General features: G+C 44.4%; 1 protein-coding gene across 2 annotated transcripts in view; it reads left to right on the top strand.

The window, feature by feature from the left end:
* Positions 1-18,480, top strand: part of LOC105466861 (small integral membrane protein 3) — a 35,287-nt gene that overhangs the window by 11,307 nt on the left and 5,500 nt on the right. The window contains exon 2 of one of the 2 annotated variants that reach the window (XM_011715967.3): positions 3,346-3,396. The gene's annotated coding sequence lies outside the window, so the exon portion shown is untranslated. Of the gene's footprint in view, positions 1-3,345; positions 3,397-5,052; positions 5,239-18,480 lie in introns of those variants that run through there. The other variant, XM_011715966.3, reaches the window with a different exon arrangement.

Here is an 18,480-nt window from a genome sequence, read left to right as displayed (position 1 = left end):
AGCCAGGACTAGAAGTCATGGTTTAGTACTGTTTAGTGCCAGTTTAGTACCTTTACCTTGTGCCAGTGACACACTCCCTGCCCCCATCCCCCAGTCGTCCACTCTGTCAATGAAAACCTTCTGCGATATCTCTCTGCTCCCATGCCTCTCGTGTTAGGGAATGCATGACATCCCAAGAAGGCCTATTCTGTCCATTTTCAGACAGCTCTTTAAAAAATTCTTTCTTTGAGTGAGCTGAGATTTGCTTCTCCTCAGCTGACACTCTCTGATGCTAGGTCGGCTCCCTCTGCCCCAGGCATACTTCAGAGGTTTGCTCTGATTCCGCACTGCCTATATGAGTCCTCCCATCTCTAGACTAAACATCCTATTGTCTTACAATTCTATTCTGTTTTTGGCTGCAGTGATCTATGATTGTGCCACTGCACTCAAGCCTGGGTAACAGAGCAAGACCTTGCCTCTTAAAAAACAAATCAGTGAACTTTGAGCAAAGCAGATTATCCTCCATAATGTCAGTGGACCTCATGCAATCAATTGAAAGCCTTAAGAAAAAGATAGACCTTCCCTAGGAAAAGGGAATTCTGCCAGCAAACTGCTTTCCGACTCAGGAGGCAACATCAAGTCTTCCCTAGGTTTCTAACCTGCTGGGCTACCCTGCAGATTTTAGACTTGCTAGCCTTTACAATCATGTAAGCCACTTCCTTAAGAATCAATCTCTCTTTCTTGTTCTCTCCCTCTCTCTCTCTCTCTACACACACACACACACACACACACACACACACACAATTGGTTCTGTTTCTCTGGAGAACTCTGTGAGTTAATACAATAGTTTTTCAAGCATACAACTTTGCCTTCGGCACAATTTCAGAACTGGAAAGAGAAGTCTAGGTTGACCTCTTGTCATCCTATCATTCATTTATTCATTCATTCAACTAGTAGAGCGCTTATTCTGCACCTAGGTGCAGGTGATTGAAAGGAAAATATTGTAACCAGAAATTTGAACTTAGGGAGGACTTTGATAAAACCAGAACCCACTCAAAATTATTAGTGCAGAGTGGCAAAGAGTTTAGGCTCAGTAGTCAAGCTGTCCTGGGTTCATAGTCTGGCTCTAACAATTGTCAGTTGGTGGCCTTGGCAAGTCACTCAGTCTCCCTGAGCCTCAGTTTCCGCATCTGTAAAAGGGAGAATTTGGATTACATTGTTTTAAATTTTCCCTTTAGTTTTGGACGTGCAGTGTTTCACTTTAGTGAAAATTCAGGAAGGAAAGAATTGTATGTAGTGTGAAGGCTCTACTCTAGGGCCTAGGGAAAAGTCTGATATATGATCATGCCATGCATATATACTATCTATTCAAATAGGTAATATTTACTAGGCACATGCTTTTTCACAGTAATGATTTCACTTCACCACTCCCGGCTAATTTTTTGTATTTTTAAATAGAGTCAGGGTTTCACTATGTTGGCCCTGCTGGTCTTGAACTCCTGGCCTCAAATGATCTGCTGGCTTCAGCCTCCCAAAGTGCTGGGATTACAGGTGTGAGCCACGGTGCTGACCCCTTTTGCATTTCTTTAAGTGGTAAAATAAAACATGTACATTAATATATTCCAAAGGTTTATCAACTCTCAAACATATAAAAATAAGAGGCAAAGGTGTGCAAACGGTGTACAATACCATGCTTGGTGACCAATGTTTTTGTATTCTATCTTGCTTAGAACTTATCCAAGCAGCTAAGATTATTCACCAGTTTACTTAATTTAGTATCAATCTAAATTCTCAGTTAATTAAAGACCTTGGAAATTACGTTTAAGTTGATATATTACAGAGTAACATAATCATTAATGATATAAACTATTTAGGAAATTCAGATTAGCTACAATCTCCACGATAAAACACTCTCCATCACTCTCTCATCATCTTGCTTTATGTTCTTCATGGTTTCACAAACTGGTATCATCTTGCTTATTTATTTGCCTATTTATTTTTTGTGAATATTTTCCCAGTAGATGTAAGCACAATAAATAAAGATAATTTGTCTTCCTTAGTGCCTAGAACATGTAGGAGATATTCAATAAATAGCTTTGAATGAAGGAATACAGTAAGTCCTCACTCAGCCTCCTCAATAGGCTTGGACACTTTGATTTTAAGTGAAATTATATATAAGGAAATCAATTTTACCATATACAAATGGACAGAAAGAAGAGTTAAGTTCCTACAGCATATTTCTGATAACAAAAATACCACCAAACTTCTAAATAAAGACTAACACACTTTCAATATTGAACACTGAAATAATTGTGAGTCATACATATGTTTAGTAAAGATTAGTAAAAACAAGGAAGAGAATTATTTACCCGCTTATTCCAGTTTAGAGTTCGGATGGCCAGAGCCTATCCCGGCAGTTCAGGGCTCAAGGCAGTAACCAGTCCTGGACAGGATGCCATCCCATCGCAGAGCACACTCACACACACCCACAGTCATTCACGCTGGGGCTACACACCAGTTTTCCTAACATGCACATCTGCGGGACGTGGGAGGAAACCGACCGGGGTACCTGGGGAAAATCCACGAAGACATGAGGAGGACATGCAAACTCCACACAGTTAGCAGGGAAACAATTTTTTTTCCTCATCAACGTTATAACAGAAGGATGTTATTCAGGGGTCTGCTGTACATGAATAAAATCTTTACTCATCATAATTGTACCAGATGTGAGGAATAGGTCTCATTTTATTATTTTGTGGAGCTTGGGTGGGCTACTGGGTGTCAGACTCAAAATTTTGGTTTTCTGATTTCTAATACAATCGATCATATTATTCCCCACAACAAAATAAATACATCTGTACAAGTCAAAAATGAAAAGAAAAAGTCTTGTGTAGATATAATTCCTAGAGAGGGTATTTGCTATGGATTGCATCCTAATGGGGGCCTCAAAAGGCAGTGTTGTTTTTTTTTTTTTCTGGAGACAGAATCTCACTCTGTTGCCCAGGCTGGAATGCAGTGGGGCAATTCGGCTCACTGCCGCCTCTGCTTCCAGGGTTCAAGCGATTCTCCTGCCTCAGCCTCTCCAGTAGCTGGGATTACAGGGGCCCACCACCACACCTGGCTAATTACTGTATTTTTATTAGATACAGGGTTTCACCATGTTGGCCAGGCTGGTCTCGAACTGCTGACCTCAGGTGATCCACCCGCCTCAGCCTCCCAAAGTACTGAGATTACAGGCATGAACCACCACCCCTGGCCAAGGCCGTGTTTTGATGGCAGCCAATGTCATTAGACTACAACTTCTAATGTACAAGTTCCCCCCCAGTATCAGGGGCTCTCTAACAGAGTATTACTTATTTCTTTCAGGTCCTGATGGTTTTCTCTTTGGAGTGGTTGTAACAGAGGGCCAAAGAAGTTGTGAGTTGTTTTCTGGCTTTTGCTGTAACAAAAGCTTGTTGAAATTGGCTATTTCCCCTCCTCATACATCCAGCACAGCATCCATTATTCTTCCCTTCAGTGCTCTCTTAGCAAAATCAGTCCAGCTGAGGCAGCAGACTTAACATGGTATGCTCCCGTGGGGATTCAAACTTTATTTCTGGCTTGCTTTTAGGGTCCCAGGGCAAGTCGATATTAAAGAGATACTAATAAACTGCTAAATGGAAAGCGAGACTAGGCCTCAGCTGACTCCAGTCCTGAGCTTCTGCCTTGTCCCAGAGGGTAGCCAATGTTCACAGCAGGGTACATGGAGTTACCAGTTGTCCACCCAAGGGAACTCTCATCCCCTTCACTAACCAGGGAAAATGTTGTATTAAGATTGTCCTCCTGTTGCAGTGAGCTGAGATTTGTGCCACTGCACTCTAGCCTGGGTGACAGAGCGAGACTCCTCTGCGGGCAGAAAGAAAAAAAAAGATTGTCCTCCTTCAACTCTTTTTTTACTATTAAATGAGAGTTTTGTATTAAACCATTCAGAATTTGGTTGTCCTTGTTTTTAGGTTCCCACACTATCTCTTTTGAATAAAACATGTTGTTGGGACAGCCCTTAGGGTTTTTGTCAAATCATTTCTCCTGTGAATCCCCTTCATCCTCACTGTCCTTCACTTAAGAAACTAGCATCTGATAATGATGATTTAGAGGTCATTTCTGCTGACCTCATCCCTGAATCAGAGGGAACAGCAAGGAGTAAGTTCTAAGTTTGGGGCCCACACCATATCAAATTTAGGCCTGGGGAAGGCAGTATGGCTCTTTCCAAACCCTCCAAAACACTACTGGGCTCCAAGACTGCTCAAAGTCTCACTGATAGTCAAGGCTTGTGCTCCCTTTTTCAGAAGAGTAAGATTAAAGAAAACTGTGAATTAAAAAGTGTGGGTACCAAGATGGGACGGGAGTCCCCTCTCACTCTGTGGATGACATGGAGGGGGCAGAAGATTGCAGAATTGGCATTGTCCTGCATGGAAGCTGGGCCACCCACAGTGGCGTGGGAAGCCTCTCAGATGCTGGATTCTAATGGGCTCTTGATCACCTTGGATTGGGCTATTTCATTGTTATCACAAAATAAACAGGACGCTCAAAGTAATGTTATGGCAGAGAACCAACCAGCTTCACACTGGTCCTCTAAACCAATACTCACAACAGGGCTGGGAGACAGGTGTTACCTTTCCACTTTACAGAGAATGAAACAGAGAGGCAAAGCCTTCGAAGGACCCTACACTTCGGACATTGCAAAGCAGGATCTGAGTCCCGGCTCCTCCGTCCAACTAGACTTTCTTTCCTATGTCTAGACTATAGCTGGAAAGGTCCTGGAGGACACATTTTAGGCCAACCCTCTCCGTTTACAATCCAGAGACCCCCGAGAAGCCAAGTGACTTGTCCGAGGCTACGCGGCGAGTGTGTGGCAAGGTAGGAGGGGAGACCGAGACGCCCTGGTCTCTCCTTTCTCTCGCAGGTTCCTTTTTCCCGGTGCACAGCCCGCAGGGGACGCTGGAGGAGGAGCTGAGCCGGAGTTGCCGTGGCCCCGGGCTGGGGCGTTCCGGGGGCGGTCCCCAGCGGCCGCGCATTCCAGAGCCAGTCGCGCGTCCCGGACGCTCTTGCGCGCTCCCGCCTCCCGGGGCAGCCGGGGCACGTTCCGGGCGCTGCCTGGGGTTGAGGTTCCTGGCCTGGGGGTCGCTTCCATCCGCCAGATCCCATGCAGTCCTGGGGACCCTGAGAAGCACCGAGTCATCCCTGCCCCAGGAACTTTCCGCAGACTCGCCGCCATCTGGAGTGAGTGGAGCCACCGGGGGGTTGTTTGTGGGGACTCTGGCAGAGCGGAGCTCTTCGGACTTGCGACCTACCTCTAGTGCGGCCCCTTTCCCAGGGCTCCCAACGTTCTTCTTAAGTCCGTTCTCTCCTCCCCCATTCTCCCTTTTCATCACTTTTGTATTTCTTGCCCTTACCCCCTCCTCCTTTTTCTCCCGCTGTCAGCCCCTAAGTTCGAGCCCACTCGTGCACAGAATTTTGGGCCTGGGGGAGGCGGAGCTTGGGTGGGCGAGCCCCAGCCCCACTCGGAGACTGGCTTCTCTCCGGGTCCCCTGCCCTTGCCTTCTCGGGAAGCCTTCTCCTCGGGCGGACTGCCACCTCCTGGCTCTCCAGGCCCAGCGTCAGGATTCAGCGCCCGGGCCTGCGCACCTGCTTGGGCGCTGTGCTGGGTTTTGGTCTTTGCACTTATCTGTCCCCCTTTTCTCGAGGCCCCGTGTGGAAGGCGCCAGGAGTTTGGAGTCGGGAGTGGCGAGTTCCAGCCCTGGTTCTATCACTAGCTGCTTCACCATCCTTGTTTTTCCATCAGTGAAACGAGGAAAACATTTTTTTTGCGTGCAGAAAGCAAGCGAGAAAGGACGTGAGCAAAGTCTCTTGGAGAGAAGCCTTTCTTCAGGCTTCCTCCTGCTGGTTATCTCTCCCTTTCCTGAGGACGTAGTTGTTCCAGCTGCCGGTTCTTTTGCTCCCTACTCTCCCCCATGCCAGTTTCTTGAGGGTAGGGACTGCCTGTCCATCGTCATCTTTGAGGCATCCTCAGCTCTTGGCATAGGGCCTGGCTAACAGTAAGTGCTCCATACATAGGTACTGAGTGAAAGGATGAAAGGGGTAACCCCCCCCCAAATTGAAACAAACCTCGGGGGCTGTTATTCTGATTGAGGGCTAGGCTGGGCTCTTACTCATGCAGCTGCACTTGTTTCTTCTGGACCAGCTGGAATCCTGCTGCACCTGGGGGCTGAGGAATCTCTAGATCGTCTGTAGTGAATACTAAGGTCCTCAAAGCTCCCGGGTGTGGTGGTGAAGGCTGCACAATCACACAAGTATCAGAGATTCCTTGAACATCTGCTATGATGCGTGCTGCTACTGCAGTGGGCACATAGTTTGGAAGAATTGGGGATGCCTGAATGAGGTGGAGGTGGGAGTGGAAAGAACGGTTCTCTGCAGGTTAGGAGACCCTCTCAGTTACCCTAATGGAGGCATTTCCCCTCTCTGGCCCTTGCCTTCCCCATCTGTAAAGTGAAGACGCGGGAGTGGAACAGATGTTTGTTTGTCTGTGGTTGAGCATGACATGCTCTTTGGTTTATGCAGGCCGCACAGCAGCCATCTAGACACACGCAAGGCAGCACAGCTGAGCTTTAGGACATCATGTGCTTCTGCAGTGACAACTGAAAAAAACAAAAATTGTTTTCCTGCTCCAACCGGGCCCTCCTGTTCCCAGCCGTCCTGGGACTGTGAATCATGCTATGGGGGTCACAAGTCATGCTTCATGAGGTCTCCCACAACTGACCTCTCCAAACCTCAGAACTGTGGCTCCATGACACAAAAGATCTGGGGAGTCCCAGAGAACAGCCAGAGAACCACTGAGCTGCAGTGAGGTGTTAGAGATGCCAAACAAATGAGAGACTCTGGGGACCTGTGGTCAGGTCAGATCCCAGGCCCTTGGGGGTGACAGACCAAGGGAATAAGGGCTGGTCACAGCCTCAGATGCTTTCCCAGCCATATGCCAATCCTTTAAACATTGTGCCTCCGTTTCTCCTCTATGGATTGAAACATGCAAACAGAGGAAATACCTCCAAGGAAAGAGGATATCTTGGTTGAGCGTGACAGTGGTATAAAAAATGGGCACGGGTACTCACAAACACAGTTTATTGGAGTATAGGAGTAAATGTTAGCATTGCCACACCCTGCCTTGTCCTCCCCAACTCTGACTGGCCCAGTAAGCGGAATGATGTTATAATGATCATACTTGCCATTTACTGAGTACTTACTATAAGCTAGGCATGACTCTAAGCATTTTACTTGTATTAACTCATTTAGGCTTTACCACAATCCTATTAGGGAGGGACTGTCATCACCTCCATTTTGTGGATGAGGAAACTGAGGTCCAGAGAGAGTGACTCACCCATGATCACACAGAAAGTAAGTGGCAGAGCTGTAATTTGAATGCAGGCACCCTGGCTCCAGGGCCTATCCTCTGAACTTCATTGGAATTGGGGGGAACCAGTTTCAGATCTTGCCTCTGTCACTTACTTTCAGGGTGACCTGGGAGAAGTGAAGTGAGAATTTGATAGTCACTGTTCTAGTGGATCCCTGGAGACCTAGTACCCTTCCAACTTACTAGGGAAGCAGAAGGTGAACCTCAAGAGATAATGGAGACATCTAGCAGTAAAGGCTTCGAGTTAGGTAGTTAGGAAGGGGAACTGCTCAGAAGTATAATTGCCTAGCACATTAAACAACAGCAAGCCAGATTCCATGTCTAAACCGCGTATACTTTAAATTCCTAGTTGTGGATACAAAGAGCTTCCTGATTTTATTGATTTGCACTCTGATTGGCTGATTGGATGTTTCTTGCTAGTGACCCACTATATAGGATCATATTCAAGATTCTGGGGACCAGGACATAGATGTCTTTGGTGGTGGTGGTGGGCATTATTCTGCCTTCTATACACATGAGGCCCACTTTGGGAGAGAGACCTGTTGAGGCTCACACATTGAGGCAAGGCACTACCACCACCCGGTGCTCTTGCAGCTCTGTCCCGGAGCACCCTACCAGCCCCTCTCATGGACAGTCTCCTTTGTTAGCCTGACACACAGCAGGCACTTAGTCACTGGCAAATAGCAATGATGGACGGTAGTGCCTTAAACAGGATGCTGGGGATTTGGCCTGGGCTTTCTCCTCTGCTAGCTCTCTGTTGGTTTCTAAGACTCTGTGATTGGCTGGGTCAGATGGTACGTGCGGTCTTACACAGCTCTGGCTGTGTTCCGATCTCTTTGAAATATCCTGGTGTTTTTCCATTTTTGCAGCCACAGAGGAGCAGATGGAAACTCAGGCAGGTCTGTAGCCTGTTAGGAAGTTTGGAGAGACAGGGGCCAGTTGGGGTGAAATGAGAACACAGTGCTCCTTAGGGACTTTGGGACAGTGGAGAAAAGCCTGTTATTTGATTCATTTCACAGTTTTGGTAGTTGTATGTCCTGTCCATTCCTTCGTCTGGCCCCTTTATTTGGACCAAAGGTCCCTGGTGAAATGACTGTGCTGGGTTGGTAAATGTTTGAGGCTGTTACACAATGGGAGGAGAAATAATACTGCTAAGAGTAAATGTGAAGCTGGTATGGCCTTCTCATAATGGACTTGGCATGGGAAACCTGCCACCCCTTTTATCAGCCTCCCTGTCCTCTTCTGAGAACAGAAAGATTCACATCTTGGGCAACAACGCTGCTCCCCTCACCCCTGTCCCCCCTCCCCACCTCAGTGCCCAGCTCCTGAGCACATGGTGTCAGAACTCGAATTTGAACTTATCAGTCCAAGCAAATCAACAAGTGGGAACCCTAGAGGACTTCATTCTGAAAGGCCAGTTCTCTTCTGCCTGGTATGTACAGGGTGGTCTGGGAAGGAAAGGGGCCCCCATAATCCTTCCTGAATGTACAAAGAGCCCAGAAAATGATAAAATCAGAGGATGTCATGTTATTTTGGAGATAGGATTCTGACTTTTAGGATCATTGGGACTTTTGCAGGGATGAGGATTCTTTCTGGACCTCTTCAGTTCCACGAGTGAGCCACGAGTGAGCTCACATCTGAAATAGTCTTCCCATACTCATTTCTTCATTGATTTTATATTTTTTGGCACTTATGATATGCCAGGCCCTGTGATAGGTGCTGAGGACACAGCAATACACAAGAGCTGAGGCTTCTGCTATCCTTGTGCTTGCATTTGAGGGACCAAATGAACAAATCTTTAGCCTGATAGGGAGAAAGCCAATAAAAACAAACAAGCAACAAACAAGCTAATTTTAGATTGTGAAAAGCGTCTGCAGAAAATAAAACAAGATAAGAATGGTAGTTTAACGGAGTGGGTCTGGAAAGACTTTACTAAAACGTAACATTTAGATTGAGGTCATGGACATTGAGGCAGTGGACAGGGGAGGAAAAGAGCATTCTGAGAAGAAACAGCAAGCACAAAGGTCTTCAAGTGGGATCGGCCGCCAGGACACAGTTGTTAGGGTTCCCCAGGCTACAAAGTGACTAGTGTGGCTCCATCTAGGAACCTGAATTGCCATCTCTGGCTTAAATGTTCCATTCTTTCCTGACAACCTCAGCAGCATCTTCTGAGGGTGGAGCCTTTTTGGAAGGGGTCCTATAAGGTGGACAACGCTGGCAAACCCTCTAGTCTTGTGCCCTGGGAACCATCAGCCTTGTTCAAATTCTGCAAAATACTTGAAGAGTTATGCATCTTTGGACGCCCCAGCATCAGTAACTCGGAGCTGGTTATAGCTGTCTGCTCTCTGGCCACCGTGGCTGGTGGACACAAAACAGCAGCAGCATGGTCTGCACAGAGCGCTGGCAGTGCTGGGCTAAGGCCACACCTGCAGGAAGCCGCCTGCCTCTATCTGCCTTGTCTCCCACTTTGAGATAATTAAGCTTGCCTGCCAGCAGGAAGTCACTCCTTTTATTGCCTTCTTCCTTAGTGAACTCTCTGGCAGTAAAACCTGTTGGATAACCATTGGCAAGCTCTCAAAAGTTGACTGTTAGCTGCAGCTCAAATGTGGAGGGTGTAAGTTTCCGGTGGGAGGTTCAAGCTGGGGACAACTTAAAATTTTTTTACTTAAAAAAACTTTTCACTGTGGTTTCCTACATTGGTCCCAGATCAGTCACGAAGCAGTCACGACACCCTAACTAATGGCAGAGGCTCTGAACTCTTTTTTTTTTTTTTTTTTGAGACAGAGTCTCACTCTGTCGCCAGGCTGGAGTGCAGTGGTGCGATCTTGGCTAACTGCAACCTCTGGGTTCAAGCAATTCTCCTGCCTCAGCTTCCTGAGTAGCTGGGACTACAGGCATGCCCCACCACACCCAGCTAATTTTTGTACTTTTAGTAGAGACAGGGTTTCACCATGGTGGCCAGGATGGTCTCGATCTCTTGACCTTGTGATTTAGGAACAATGCTGGGTTCACTAGCTCAGCTTAACTTTGTGAAGCCCTTACTGTGTACCAGGTGTTGTCCTAAGTGCTTTATGTGCATTAGCTCATTTAACCTCCAGAGCATCCCTATGAAGTGGTTACAATTATTAGTTATTATTTCCGTTTTACAAATGAGGAAACTAAAGCTCAAAGAGGTTAAACCTCTTGCCAAAGCCACCAGGACTCGATATGCTTACAACACATCATGTATCTCATCAACTCTGGGCTTTGTTGATAACATCTATTCTGCTCATCCTGCCTTTCCCCACAAGCTTTTTGTTTTATCAGTATCTGAGAGAGATGTCTTGAAATCTCCCACTATAATTGTAGACTCGTCTATTTCTCCTTATAATTCTGAGATTAGGTACATAAAAATAGAAAATCACTTTACCTTTCTGGTATCTCTAGTAATACTTTTTGCCTAAAAGTCTACTTGGCCTTATACTAGTATGGGGCTACCAGTGTAGGTGATTCATGCTTACACAGTGTTTCATTTGTATCCTTTGACTTTCAATCTTTCTAAACCCCATGTGTCTCTTCTAAAAAATATATATGTATGTGTATATTTTATTTTTATTTGTATATACCCTAATGGTCCTTCTTAGTTTGGGTTTAAATCTACCATCTTTCTCTATGCTTTCTATTTGTCCCCTCTATTGTAAGTATTTGTTGTTGTTTTTCACCTCTGCTGTTTTCCCCTGGAAATTATGCACTCTTTGATATTTTTAGTGGCTGCCATAGAGATTACAATATGCATCCTTGATTTAACAAAGTCTGATATGATTTGGTTCTTCTGCCCTTTCTTAGGCAATACAAGAAAATCAAAATACTTTAATTTTATTTCTTCCACAATTTGTTTGTTATTGTTTTTGAATACTTTAATTCTGTATTTTTTTTTTCTGAAAATGTCTTTTTTTTTTTTTTTTTTTTGAGTTGGAGTCTCGCGTTGTCGCCCAGGCTGGAGTGCAGTGGCGCGATCTTGGCTCACTGCAACCTCTGCCTCCCGGGTTCAAGCGATTCTCCTGCCTCAGCCTCCCGAGTAGCTGAGATTACAGGTGTGTGCCACATCTGGCTAATTTTTGTATTTTTAGTAGAGACGGGTTTCACCATGTTGGCCAGACTGGTCTTGAACTTTTGACCTCAAATGATCCACCTGCCTTGGCCTCTCAAAGTGCTGGGATTACAGGCGTGAGTCACCGCACCCAGCCTGAAAATGTCTTATTGCACCATTATTCTTGGCAGTTATTTCTGTTCACCTCTTTGAAGAGATCATTCTGCTGTTTTTAAATTCCATTGTTTCTGTTGAGAAGTTGGTTGTCAATCTAATTGTTTCTCATTTAAAGATATTCTGTCTTATTTCTCTTTTATCTTTGGGTCTCAGCATATTTACTATTTTTTTTTTTTTTTAATGGAGTCTCACTCTGTTGCTCAGGCTGGAGTGCAGTGGTGCCATCTTGGCACATTATAACCCCCACCTCCTGGGTTGAAATGATTCTCCTGCCTCAGCTTCCCAAGTAGCTGGGACTACAGACGTGTGCCACAACGTACTAATTTTTGTATTTTTAGTAGAGACAGGGTTTCACCGTGTTGACCAGGCTGGTCTCAAACTCCTGACCTCAAATGGTCCGCCCACCTCAGCCTCCCAAAGTGCTGGGATTACAGGCATGAGTCACCGCACCTGGCCAGATTTACTGTATTTCTAATCATGGATTCCAATTTATGTATTCTGCTAGGAGTTCATGGGACTTCTTTAGTATGCAAATTGGTGTCTTTCATCAGTTTTGGAAAATTCTGTTATTATTTATTCCAATATTGTTCTACTTCATTCTCTCTTTTCTCCTTCTGATACTCCAATATATTTATGTTGTACCTTGTCACTGTTTCCTCTATCTCTCTTACCTATTTTTTTCCGTATTTTCCATCCTTTCATTTCTCCCTACTTCATTCTAAGTATTTTCCCCTGATCTTTCCCCTGATTCCAGTTTACTAATTCTCTCTTTAACTATGGCTAATCTACTGAATTTTAAGCCCATCTACTGAGTTTTTAATTTCTATTATATTTTTCAATTCTAGAATTTCTATTTGGTTCTCTTTGTTGTTGTTGTTTTTTGAGACAGGGTCTCACTCTGTCACCCAGACTGGAGTGCAGTGGCCCAGTCATGGCTCACTGCAGCCTTAGCCTCCTGGGCTCAAGTGATCCTCCCACCTCAGCCTCCTGAGTAGCTGGGACTACAGGTGCACACCACGCCCGGCTAATTTTTAAAACTTTTTTGTGGAAATGGGATTTTGCCATGTTGCTTAGGCTAATCTTGAATTCCTGAGCTCAAGTGATCCACCTGCCTTTCCCTCCCAAAGTGCTGGGATCACAGGTGTGAGCCACTACTTGTAACCTCTATTCGATTCTTTAAAAAAAATCTGTTTATTCTTTCTTATAATTTCAAATTCTCTATCAAAATTCTCAAACTTGGAGTTTTTTCCTCCTTGAACATAGTAAGCAAAGTTATTTGAACTATGTGTCTGTCTGATGACTCCAATACCTGGAGCCCCAGTAGACTTTTTTTCCTATTGTCTGTTGTTTCTGATTGTTTTGTTTGTATCATCCTGTCTTTTTCATTCTTTTTTTTTTTTTTTTTTTTTTTGAGACGGAGTCTCACTTTGTCGCCCAGGCTGGAGTGCAGTGGCACCATCTCGGCTCACTGCAAGCTCCGCCTCCTGGGTTCACGCCATTCTCCTGCCTCAGCCTCTGAGTAGCTGGGACTACAGGCGCGCACCACCACGCCCGGCTAATTTTTTGTATTTTTAGTAGAGACGGGGTTTCACCGTGTTAGCCAGGATGGTCTCGATCTCCTGACCTCGTGATCCGCCCGCCTCGGCCTCCCAAAGTGCTGGGATTACAGGCGTGAGCCACCGCGCCCGGCTCTTTTTCATTCTTGATTAATTTTGGTTATGTGTTGGACCTTATATTTGTAAACAAAACATAATTTGAGACCTATCATGATGTTATTGCCTCCAGAGAGGATGTATATTTGCCTCTGCCAAGCACCTGGAGATTCCTTAATTTAATTTCAGGAGCTATGATAATGCAAAGCTGAGTTGTAGTCTCTGGGAGGACTGGTGTACTTCCAGTTCGTCTTTAGCACTAAGGGTGCTTTTTAAGGTCCAAGCTCAAAGTGCAGAAGTTTTACTCTCCCTCTCTTGGCAGTCTTGGACTCCACCTTTTGTCCTCTTAGTCTCCTGAGTCTGTCAGAACTGCTTAGTCTCCATTCTCCAGTAGGGGAAAATCACAGGCTCTCCTCCCTAGATTTTTGCCTTCTCCCAGAAAAGTGGGACCACAAAAACCTGCATGAAGCTTAGAGTCCTGCTTTTTCTCAAGCAATGAAGAATGGAAATTCTTCATTATTTCGTTGACTCTTAGTGCCTTCAAGCAGGTTTTTTTGGTCCCACTTTTCTAGCTGTCTTCAGTAAAAGAACTGGTCCAAATTGTCTAGTTTACCATTACCAGAATCAGAAGTCCTGATCTTTGTAGATTGCATATCTCTTCTTAATTCTGTAAATATGGAATGGCCTTCAGCTAGAAACAGTGTTTGACCTGGACTTAGAAGAAAGCTGTGGGTCTGGTATACTCCGTGCTTATACACTGGGTCTGTGTGGACTCTTTGAAGGTAGCTCTAGCGTAGTGGTAAGTGCCGAATCAGGATTCCTGAGTTTGAATCCTGTTCGCTTAGCTTTATGATCAATGTCTGGCTAACCTCTCTCAGTTTTAGTTTTCATAGCTGTAAAATCCCCACATAGGATACATAGGATTTTTTTGAAGTTTTAATATGTTAATGAATGGGATTTTTAAAGCAAATACAAGTAATACAAATTTGGGAAATAAAACAATTTATTTTTGTTCTTACAAATTTAAACAAATACAATTTGTTAAACAAATGCTGGCTCGTATGATCCTGTGTTTGAGGAAATACGGGAAGTGGTATTTCACTTCTCTGTGCTTCTTGAAGCACAGAGTCATAAGGAGTAAGTGATAGTAAGTCCTGAGAGAGTACCTTGCAAATACCAAGTGCTTGACATATGAATAAATGAATGAATATCCTGGACTGAGTTACTTGTCATGATAGCACTGAACCAAAACCAAAAACAGTATTGTCGTGTCAGAGAGGAAAAAGTTGCTTGCTAGTGAGTCTGGCGAGTAGATAACATGGGCTTGTTGCCTTGAATCCAGTTACCCCAAAACTATAAACTTGTGGGAAATTTTAATTTATGAAATTTATATAATTTTTATATAACTAGAAAACTTGCCAAATGGTGGGATTGGCTGGAACAAGGATTCTTTCTTTTGTAAAAGAACTTTTTGTTACTTAAGAAAAGTGGTCCCAGAAGTAAAACTTGGTGTTTTCTAATCAGGCAGCAGGGCTTCCCCTTGCCTGCCTAAATTGGATCAAGTGGAATATTTGATAGAGGGGATGAATTTTCTACCTTTGGAAAAGTAAAATTTGACCAGGTGCGGTCGCTCATCCTTTGGGAGACTGAGGTGGGTGGATCACTTGAGGCCAGGAGTTTGAGACCAGACTGGCCAACATGGCAAAACCTCATCTCTACAAAAAAATACAAAAATTAGCCAGGCGTGGTGGTGCACGCCTGTAGTCCCAGCAACTCAAGAGGGTGAGGCACGGGTTTGCTTGAACCCAGGAGGCAGAGGATGCACTGAGCTGAGATTGTGCCACTGCACTCCAGCCTGGGCAACTGAGCAAGACTCTGTCTCAAAAAAAAAAAAAAAGTAAAAAGTTTTTTTCCTCTTTTGTAGAAACTACATTCCCCCCACCCCCCACATTCAGTTTTGTTAGTGGATACAAAATAGTCATTTTGGGATTATTGACTTTTCCATTAAATTGGCTAAGTTACTTAACTACTATGGACTGAGGAGGAGCAATGGTGTGTCCAGTTCACAGCGCTGGTGGTATAGGGCCTGTGACCTGATAGGATGGCATGTTTGGTACTAGTGGCTTTTCTGCTGGTGAGCTCAGGGTTGTTTCAGTGCAGTTTCTTAAACAAACTTATACTGAACATATGTCAAAGTTTATTATTTGTTAAGGAGGCAAATAGCAGATAAAGTATGCTGGTTCAAAATAACGAGAGTTTAGGCCTGACTGATGTTTTACTTCCTATGGTCATAAAAGCATCATATTCTTATCAGTGATAGGCATAAATTTGTGACATAAATGGTTTGGGCCATATCCCATGTGAACCATTAATCAGAAATATCAAGCAATATGTCTGTGAGGCAAATGATAAATTAATCTATGACTATTATGTTAGACATACCAATAAACAAGGTTTTACGCATTCATGCCAGAGAGGTCAAATAGAAGTCACCTAGGAGAAGCTTAGAGTCCTGCTTTTTCTCAAGCAAATATTTCTAGTGTGCAATTAAAGATGCTGAACATATGGTTTCCTTAGCTTTCACTTGGTAGACAAGATTTTTCTTTCACAGTAGGGAGAGGTGGAAGCGACTGGAACCCGTGTTACATGGGGAAGAAGAGCGCAGTGAAGGACATGTTTGAGTATGGAGAAGAGTGAAACGGAGATAGAGCTCCCTGTGCCCTCTGACACCTGACTACATCTATGGCCAGCCTTAGAATCCTGGAACAGTAGCTCTGGAAGGGCCCTTGGAGAACACTGCAACTTGTGGCTTTCAAACTGTGTTCTGAGGAGCCCAGGGAGTCGAGGGGACACTGAACAGTGCTGCTGCCCTGCCGATATAAGCCCACTGCACTGAGCAGGCATGCCAAAAGACAGCTGGGAAACGTTTCTTCCAATTTTTTTCAGTTAGAAGAAAAAAATGACTTTAATTTCATAACATGTAAAGTTTGTGTGTTCTGGTGTAGTACTGTTTTTAGTTTGAGTTGCGTATGTGAAGGGAGTGGGCACCCTCATCTCTAGTGCTTAGGGTCTCTGAGGATATGTATTCAGCCCTGCTGGGTAGGTAGGACTGCATGCTTCCCCCGCCAGCCCCCCCACTTTCCAGGCTCTACTAGAGCAGCCTTATGTTAGCTGTTGGGTATTGGGGTTAGAAAGACCATTTCTTTTTTTTTTTTTTTTGAGACGGAGTCTCGCTCTCTCTCCCAGGCTGGAGTGCAGCAGTGCAATCTTGGCTCACTGCAAGCTGCGCCTCCTGGGTTCATGCCATTCTCCTGCCTCAGCCTCCTGAGTAGCTGGGACTACAGGCGCCCGCCACCACACCCGGCTAATTTTTTGTATTTTTAGTAGAGACGGGGTTTCATCATGTTAGCCAGGATGGTCTCCATCTCCTGACCTTGTGATCCACCCGCCTCGGCCTCCCAAAGTGCTGGGATTACAGGCGTGAGCCACCGCGCCTGGCCAGAAAGACAATTTCATTTGCAAAAGAGTAATATTGGTACAGTCTAGGATACAGGTTCCAGAATAATTTCATTTATTCATCTACTTGTTCTGTTTTGTTTTAGTTAGGGGCAGCGACATGATCAGATCTATGTATTTGAATGATTATTCCCTTAAGGAGTAAGATGGCAGGAGGGAGAAGACCCCCTGGACCTCAGTTTCACCATCTGTGAAATGGCACTGATTCTTTCTTTAATGTTCCAGGATTCTTGATTGTGGATGAGCCCTGAAGCCTGAGTTCCTGTATCTGACAGGCTTTGCTTATGAAAGTCACCAGGGTGATTATGTATTCCTGGCATTTGAAGTCACGAAGACCATTTGATGTGAATGGGTTTACAGGAAAGGGCTGTTGTGGGGTTCCTTTAGTCTAAGGCAGCTAGCTGTTGATGTAGTCAGGAGACCGCAAAGAATGATTTATCCCACCCCCGGTCCTCTGACAGTTTCAATCTCCTGTGACTCATGCTTCTGTGTCTTAGACCTTGGAGAAAGTTACTCCATTTCCTAGGCTGAGACAGGGCCAGCCTGTGCTTCTGTCTCCTCTGCAAGCCTTGGCAGATAATCCTGTGGCCCTGGGGAGCTTTGTCAGAGGCTTCTCCTTCATCTGGGAACTTGCCCAGATCTGCCCAGCCTGGCTGCAGAGCACCTGGAAATCAATTCCCAAATCTTAATTCCAGAAAAGGCCTTAGAGGTCTTAAAGATTTGTTGAGTCCAGAGGTTCCCAAATTTGACTGCATGTTGGAATCACCTGTACAATGGGAAAAAAGGGGTCCTCCTCATCCCCTTTGAGTCTAATTCAGTATGTATGGATTGAGACCCAGAAATCAGTGTTCTTTTATACTGTCTTAAGGTCACTCACCATGGTATATGGCATTTGGTGACTACTGATCTAGTCTCATCTCTTAATTTTATTTGATTTTAAAATTGTATATATGTGTTTTTACTTTTTAAGACAGAGAATTATTAGGACAAAAACAAAAAAAGCCTCTTTGTCCCCTTAACCCAGTTGGCATAAAAAATTAGAAGTAATAAATGCTCATGTTGAGAAAATTCAAATGGCATAAAATCATGTTTTATGAATGAAGAATGAAAAGCAAAACCTCTTATTCCTAGTCCAGCTCCCAAAAAGGTAACCACTATTAACACTTTCTTGAGAGTACACTCAGAAAGTAATTTTCCTATATATATCCTCACCTATTTACCTACTTAATTCTATAAAATCTGAACCAAAGGAATCATCCTATATACACTGTTCTACACTTTATTTTTATTTTTTCCACTTAAAACTTTTGGAGCTCACTACAGATCAGATTCCTCTAAAATCTACCACCAGAGGCTTTGCTTTCTGCTTCTATGGGTCTGATATTTTTAGCTTCCATATATAAGTGAGAACTTGAGGTATTTGTCTTTCTGTGCCTGGCTTATATCCTGTAGCATAATGTCCTCATGTTCATCTATGTTGTTGCAAATGGCACTAATTTCCTTCTTTTCTAAGGCTAAATAGTATTCCACTGAGTATATGCCACATTATCTCTATCCATTCATGGTTGATAGACACTTAGGTTTATTCCATAACTTGGCAATTGTGAGTAATGCTGAAATAAACATGGGAGTGCAGAAATCCC

The sequence above is a fragment of the Macaca nemestrina genome, chromosome 6 (genome assembly GCF_043159975.1).
Source record: "Macaca nemestrina isolate mMacNem1 chromosome 6, mMacNem.hap1, whole genome shotgun sequence".
Classification (NCBI taxonomy): Eukaryota; Metazoa; Chordata; class Mammalia; order Primates; family Cercopithecidae; genus Macaca; species Macaca nemestrina.
The sequence above is the reverse complement of the archived record's forward strand: the minus strand, read 5'-3'. Positions and strand labels throughout refer to the sequence as shown.